The sequence below is a fragment of the Mauremys reevesii genome, linkage group 1 (assembly GCF_016161935.1).
Source record: "Mauremys reevesii isolate NIE-2019 linkage group 1, ASM1616193v1, whole genome shotgun sequence".
In the NCBI taxonomy this organism is placed as follows: domain Eukaryota; kingdom Metazoa; phylum Chordata; order Testudines; family Geoemydidae; genus Mauremys; species Mauremys reevesii.
In genome coordinates this window covers 270913874-270921217 of record NC_052623.1, presented here as the reverse complement: position 1 = coordinate 270921217, position 7344 = coordinate 270913874, and positions in this window count along the sequence as shown.

Genomic DNA, 7344 nt, shown 5'->3' with positions numbered 1-7344 from the left:
GCCTGCAGCCGCACCACCAAGTGCTGTGATCCATCAGCTAAGCAGGGCCAGTACTTAGGCCTGGTCTACACTAGCCTGTTATTTCAGAATTAGTCAAGTTATTCCATCCACATGACCAAATTTTTTTTTTCCGATTTAAAGCATTCTTTAATTCGATTTCTGTACTCCACCTTGGCAAGTGGAGTAGCGCTTAAATCGAGATCGCAATCCCAGGTTAAAGGTATTGTGGACACAATTCGACGTTATTGGTCTCCGGGAGCTATCCCAGGATGCTCCCTTGTGACCGCTCTGGTCAACACTCTCAACTCCAATGCACTAGCCAGGTGGAGAAGAAAAGCCCTGGGAACTTTTGAATTTCATTTCCTTTGGTCACCAGCAGCACAGTTGACCATCAGCACAGTCCACCATCACAGGCGACCATCTAGAGTCCACCATCGCAGGAGATCACGCAGTCCCAGATTTGCAGACGAGCCCAGCATGGTCCAAACGGGAGGTACTGGATCTCATCACATGTTGGAGAGACGAGTCTGTTATGGCAGAACTACGTTCCAAAAAAAGGAACGCAAATACCTACACTAAAGTCTCCAGGGCCATGATGGAAAGAGGCTACTCCAGGGACACAGAGCAGTATCATACAAAAATCAAGGCGCTCAGGCAAGCGTACCAAAAAGTCAGGGAGGCAAACGGGTGCTCTGGGTCACAGCCCCATACATTCCGCTTTTACCGTGAGCTCCATGCAATTATGGGGGCTGATGCCACCATACCCCATCACTGTCCATGGACACCTGCAAGGGGGGAGTTGCACAGAGCGAGGAGGAAGAGACATTGGAGGACGAAGAGGAGGACAACAGTGCACAGGCGGCAAGTGGGGAATCCTTCCCCCCCCCATAGCCAGGAACTAATCTTAACGCTGGAGCCAATAGCCTCCCCTCACTCCCAGTGCGGACTCCTGTTCCATGACCCTGGAGATGGTACTTCTGGTGAGTGAGAGCCTGCTCGGAGCCACGCGGTGGGGGGTGGGAATCCAGCTGCACTGGGTTGTTCGCGTTTAGAGTAAACAGCTCATCCCTGCTCTGAGCCTGACCGGAGTCATGTGGTCGGGGGTGGGGGTTGTTGTTGTGTGCAGTGATCATCCCAGAGAGCCCACAGGCCCTCCTTTTATATGGCAAACCCACCAGGCGTTGCTTGCTGTGGGAAAGGGAGTCCAGCAGTTTGAAAGCATTGAAATGAATGTAGAAGCAGCAGAATCCCGCATGCCCCTGCCTAGGGCCTGCCTGCAAGATGAACTCTGTTGCCCGGCCCTGTGTGATGACTTACTCATACCAAAGTGCCCCCTTTGTTCTCTGCAATGTATTTTTTAAAATACTACCCTCCCTTTTTCTCCTCCCGCAGGTGCAAATGTTTCAACAGGGCCCCTATCTACTGTCCCAGAGGCTGGTCCAGGTTAGAAGGTGGAAAAAGCGAACTCGGGACGACATGTTCGCCGAGCGCATGCAGTCCTCCCGCACTGATAGGGCCCAGCTGAATGCATGGAGGCAAACAATTGTGGAGTCCCGTAAAGCATTACAGGAACATGGAGAGGAGGGAGGCATGCAATGAGAGCAGGCAGGACGCTATGGTCAAGCTCATGGGGGGAGCAACCTGACATGCTCTGCTGTATGGTGGATCTAATGCGGGAAAGGCAGCAAGACCACAGACTGCCGCTGCTGCCCCTGTATAACCGCCCTCCCTCCTCCCCAAGTTCCATAGCCTCCTCACCCAGATGCCCAAGAACACGAGGGGGGAGGCTACGGGGACTCACACACTCAACCCCAGAGGATCGCCCAAGCACCAGAAAGCTGGCATATGCAAACTTTTGGTTTCTGGACTTGTCTTTCCTTCCTGCTCCACAACCCAACCCCCCCCCCCTCAGTCTACCTTCTAATTTCTCTCAGTGTGTTGTGCATCAAATAATAAAGAACAGTTTTTAAACAATTTTGACTTTATTTCCTTTCATATATATAGGGTGTGGGTAACTTCAAGAGAAACAAACACAACTGTCACACCATACCCTGGCGAGTCATGAAACTAGCTTCCAAAGCTTCTCTGATGCGCAGTGCGCCCTGCTGCGCTCTTCTAATCGCCCTGTTGTCTGGCTGTGCGAAATTGGCAGCCAAGTGAGTTGCCTCAACCTCCCACTCCACCATAAAAGTCCCCCCCTTACTCTCACAGATACTGTGGAGCACACAACAAGCCGCAATTACAATTGGAATATTGGTTGTGCTGAGATCTAACCGAGCCAGTAAACTGCGCCAGCAGCCTTTCAAACGTCCAAAAGCACATTCTACCACCATTCTGCACTTGCTCGGCCTATAGTTGAACTGCTCCTTACTACTGTCCAGGGTGCCTGTGTATGGCTTCATGAGCCATGGCATTAAGGGGTAGGCTGGGTCCCTGAGGATAATTATAGGCATTTCAACATCCCCAATAGTAATTTTCTGGTCTGGGAAGTAAGTCCCTTCCTGCAGCTGTTCAAACAGACCAGAGTTCCTGAAGATGAAAGCGTCGTGCACCTTTCCTGGCCATCCCATGTTGATGTCAGTGAAATGTCCCTTGTGATCCACCAGTGCTTGCAGCACCACAGAAAAGTACCCCTTGCGGTTTATGTACTGGCCGCCACGGTGGGCCGGGGCCAAGATGGGGATATGCGTTCCGTCTATCGCCCCGCCGCAGTTAGGGAACCCCAGTGCATTAAAGCCATCCACAGTGGTCTGCACATTTCCCAAAGTCACTACCCTTGATAGCAGCTGCTCAATGACTGCGTTGGCTACTTGCAGCACAGCAGCCCCTACAGTAGATTTGCCCACTCCAAACTGATTCCCGACTGACCGGTAGCTGTCAGGCATTGCAAGCTTCCACAGTGCTATGGCCACTCGCTTCTCAAGGGTGAAGGCTGCTGTCATTTTGGTGTCTTTGCACTTCAGGGCAGGAGACAGCAAGTCACAAAGTTCCATGAAAGTGGCCCTACGCATATGAAAGTTTCACAGCCACTGGGAATCATCCCAGACCTGCAACACTATGCGGTCCCACCAGTCTGTGCTCATTTCTCGGGCCCAGAATCGGCGTTCCACCGCATGAACCTGGCCCAATGCCACCATGATCTCCCAATCACCACATGCTGTGCATCTAGGAACGTCTGTGTCCATGTCCTCATCAGTATAGTAATCACACTGCCGTCGCTTCCTCACCCGGTTTTGCAGGTACTGAACATACTGCTGGATAATGTGCGAGGTATTTACAATGGTCAAAACTGCAGCACAGATCTGAGTGGGCTCCATGTTTGCCACGCAATGGCGCCTGCATGGGTAATCCTTGAAAAAGGGCGCGAAATGAGCTGTTTGGTTCAAGATGGAGTCCAGACCAGCTTCCACCACTTTCTCCAGATTGTCTGTGCGGCTCTGTTCACGATGGGCGAGAAACAGTAGGGAATTGTTGCCTTCTGTAGCTTCCACAGGAGCCCAGGACAGACAACATGGAAAAAGCGGCAGAAGCTGTGTGGCTCTGTTCACAATGGCCAAGAAACGGTGGGGAATTGTTGCCTTCTGTAGCTTCCATGGGAACCCTGCACAGACAACCTGGAGAAAGCGGTGGAAGCTGTGCAGCTCTGTTCACAATGGCCGAGAAACGATGTAAAATGGTTAGATGAAAGAGTAGATAGAAAGAGAAGAGGACATTCAAAATGGATTCAACATACGAGGAGACAGACTGTGCACCGTGCTACACCGTCTGCTGCCAGCATGATGTCTGCCATAGCTTTCACGGAGGGAGGAGTGAATAACGCAAACACACCCAGAAAAACCCGCAAGAATGTTTTTGCACCATCATGCACTGGGAGCTTAACCCACAATTCCAATGGGCGGCAGAGAATTTGGGAACTGTGGGATAGCTACCACAGTGCAATGCTCCACCATTCGATGCTAGCCTCAGTACTGTGGACGCACTCCGCTGAATTCATGCGCTTTAGTGGGGACACATAACGTTGAATGTATGAACTTGATTCAGGAAATTTGAATAAAATGAATTTTAATTCATTTTGTACGGTAGACGTACCCTTAGATGACAGACCTCAAAGAACCACCATCCAGGGCCGGTTCCAGACCCCGGTGCGCCAAGCGCGCGCTTGGGGCGGCATTTTGCCGGGAGGGCGGCAGGCGGCTCCGGCGGACCTTCCACAGTCATGCCTGCGGGAGGTCCACCGGACCCGCGGGACCAGCGCACCCTCCGCAGGCATGTCTGCAAGAGGTCCCCCGGAGCTGCGGGACCGGCGACCGGCAGCACGCCCCCTGTGGCATGCCGCCGTGCTTGGGGCGGCCAAATTCCTAGAGTCGCCCCTGCCACCATCCACCATAGGGCAACTGTCTACGTATGTCCCACTGTTGCTACATTGGTCCTACAGTTAGCAACATTGGGAGTCCCACTGTAGGCACTTGTCACACCATGATATTTAGATGTGTTCTGGGTAGGGAGACATGATCCACAGTTAAATGTCTGCAGCAGTCTACCCAAGTCAGCTAACTCCAGTGAAGCTGATCCAACGTTCAGCACTAGTGGGGAACTTTTCTAGAAAGAAACTTACGTACACAAGACCTCTGAGTGTGACAAGGAAATTGAAATAGATGGGATGCAGAAAAGGTCTGCTAAAGAAACACAGGACTACCCAGCAGAAACAAAAAGGAAGTTGTATCTGACTTTTTCTTCTGAAAATCATATAATTTCATTCAATCACTGTTTTAAAAAGCACAGTATATATGTCATATAATGCCACAGTCACACTAATATCTCCCAGCCTAGAAAAGTTATGGCTCTGGATATATTACAGGAAAAAGGGCTAGGTAGGCATTTCAGAGTGAGCGAGGAAAGAGCTAAAGGGCCAGCAATATTAAGAACCATGACTGGGAAAACGTGCTTGTTGGGTTACTTGGTGAAGTCACCACGGAAAAGGTGAGTCTGGAGATAGTTCTATTTTAGAGAGAGAAAAGAAGGAAACTCAGTCAATGAGGGAAGAGGAGCACCATAAGCAGGGGGTGCAGACCACTTTAGAGGAGGCTAGCGCCGGAGCTGCCTATTACACCTGCACCTCCCCTTCTACAGCAGAACTCCTGAGACCCACTGCCCTATCCCCACGGCCAGGCCCACGAATCCGCTCCTTCCAGGTGGAATTCCACGCACCCCGCTCACGGCCGGAGGAGCCAAACAGGGCCGCGCAATGCCTGGATCTGCGGGAGACCACCTATGGCCAGTTGACACCACATCGTGGGCCCTAGAGGGCAACAACACCCCTTGCTCTCTTCTCCTTCCTAAAGGCTTTGGTTGGCTGCAGCAACAGCCCTGGGAAACGCCCTCTCCCGCCTTACATCCGCTTGCCCAGCAGGCCCCCTTTGGGGGCTACACAGCTCCTCCCACAACACCTGCCTGGGACCTTTCCCTCACCGACGGGCTGCTGAGCACCTCCTTCCTCTCACAACCGTTTCTTTCTACCCTCCCCGTTCCACACTTCACACGCTCCTCAAACTCACGCCATCACAAACTCACCCAAGCTCTCTTTGGCTTCAGAAGACCCTCTCGAGGGCCGTAGCTTCTCAGGCCCACACATCCTTCCCTTCAGCGCGCGGTGGCCGCGCAGTCCAAACTCAGCCCTTTCCAGGATGGAACACGCTGCTTCCGGACGTTGGCGCCCAGGAAAACTTCCCGTTACTCTTTTCCTGATGGATTTACCTCACTGACGTTCCTTTACCAAGTGGAAACTAGGCACCAGCTGCTGGCTCTCTTTGCAAACGGATGCAATCAGGCTGAGCCACTGGGCGTGCGTCAGGAGATCCCCCACCAAAAAACAAAGACGCCACTCAGATTCCAAGGCAGGGCTGCTGCGGCCACAGCCACAGTGCAGACTACTCACCACTATACCGTCACGGCCAGCCGCTGGGTGACACAGCAGCTGAGTGGGAACTGCCCACTTCTGCGCTCTCGGGGCGGCCGCTGACCTCACCTACGGCCGCAGCTATTTCTCAAGTCTCCCCATTCCTGTCCCAGTTAAAATCGTAACAAAAGGAAAAAAGACAGGAGGCCAGCCTGCTGCCTGTCCGCTTTTCTCTCTTCCTCGCCCCTTCACCAGCTGCCACCATGTTAGGCTGGGCGATGGTCCTCATGCCCTTGGCCAGAGTATTTCCCTTTGCGACTCTGAAGCGTGCCCCAACGTGCAGGTCTTGAAACTGGGCTCAGTGGCCGGAGGCGATGTAGAGGCTTTCGCTAGGGCAAGGGTGGCCTTGTGGGCTAATTGTCTTTCTGGAGGTGAAAATCAGCACCAAGGCAGGAAGTGTGAGGGGAAGTCGCCAGAGAAGGAGGAGATGAGGAATGGGCTGGCTGGGCAAGGCATTTCTTTCTCCTCATTCAAAAGGTAGCACTCTCCCTGTCGGGGAATCGAACCCCAGTCTCCCGCGTGACAGGCGGGGATACTCACCACTATACTAACGAGGAAAGGGGCAGGGCTGTGTGCTGCATGGAGCTGTGGGAGACCACCTATGGCCAGTTGACACCACACCGTGGGCCCTAGGGGGCAACAACACCCCTTGCTCTCTTCTCCTTCCTAAAGGCTTTGGTTGGCTGCAGCAACAGCCCTGGGAAACGCCCTCTCCCGCCTTACATCCGCTTGCCCAGCAGGCCCCCTTTGGGGGCTACACAGCTCCTCCCACAACACCTGCCTGGGACCTTTCCCTCAGCGACAGTTGTAAAGGTGTTTGAGGATGAGAAGACTGCATTTGAATGGGAGAGAAAATGGATGATAAACCACTGGAGGTGTTTCAGGAACAAGCAATTAACATAAAATGTTTGGCTGTGGCCAGCAGTAGTAGCTGGAGGGTTGTGATAATAAGATTTATGATCCATGGCACATTCAGATACTACCACAGTCCTGGAGAAGTGACTTTTCTATAGACAAGTAGGAAATTGATTTCATTGCATCTGCAAGTCTGTCAAGTGGAAGGAAGGGGCTCTGAGAAGAGGCTGCAGAGCCAGAGTTAATGTAAAGGGGTTGCCTGTGTCTTTGTGACACAGATCCCCCATTTCTACTATAAGCAGAGAGGAGCTGCTATGCTCTGGCTTAGGTAAGCAGCGCTCAGCCTCCTTGCTGGTTAGTGTGCTGAGAGCTCCCCATTGTGTTTCAATCTATTTTAACTGTTGCTACAGGCTGAGACACCCCCTCCCCCCACACATACCACCTGGGACGTGCAGTGCTGTGCTCTCAATGAATGCAAGTCTGACCTGTAGGGTAGATTTCAACCAAGCCATTTCTAACAAATGAATAGAAAG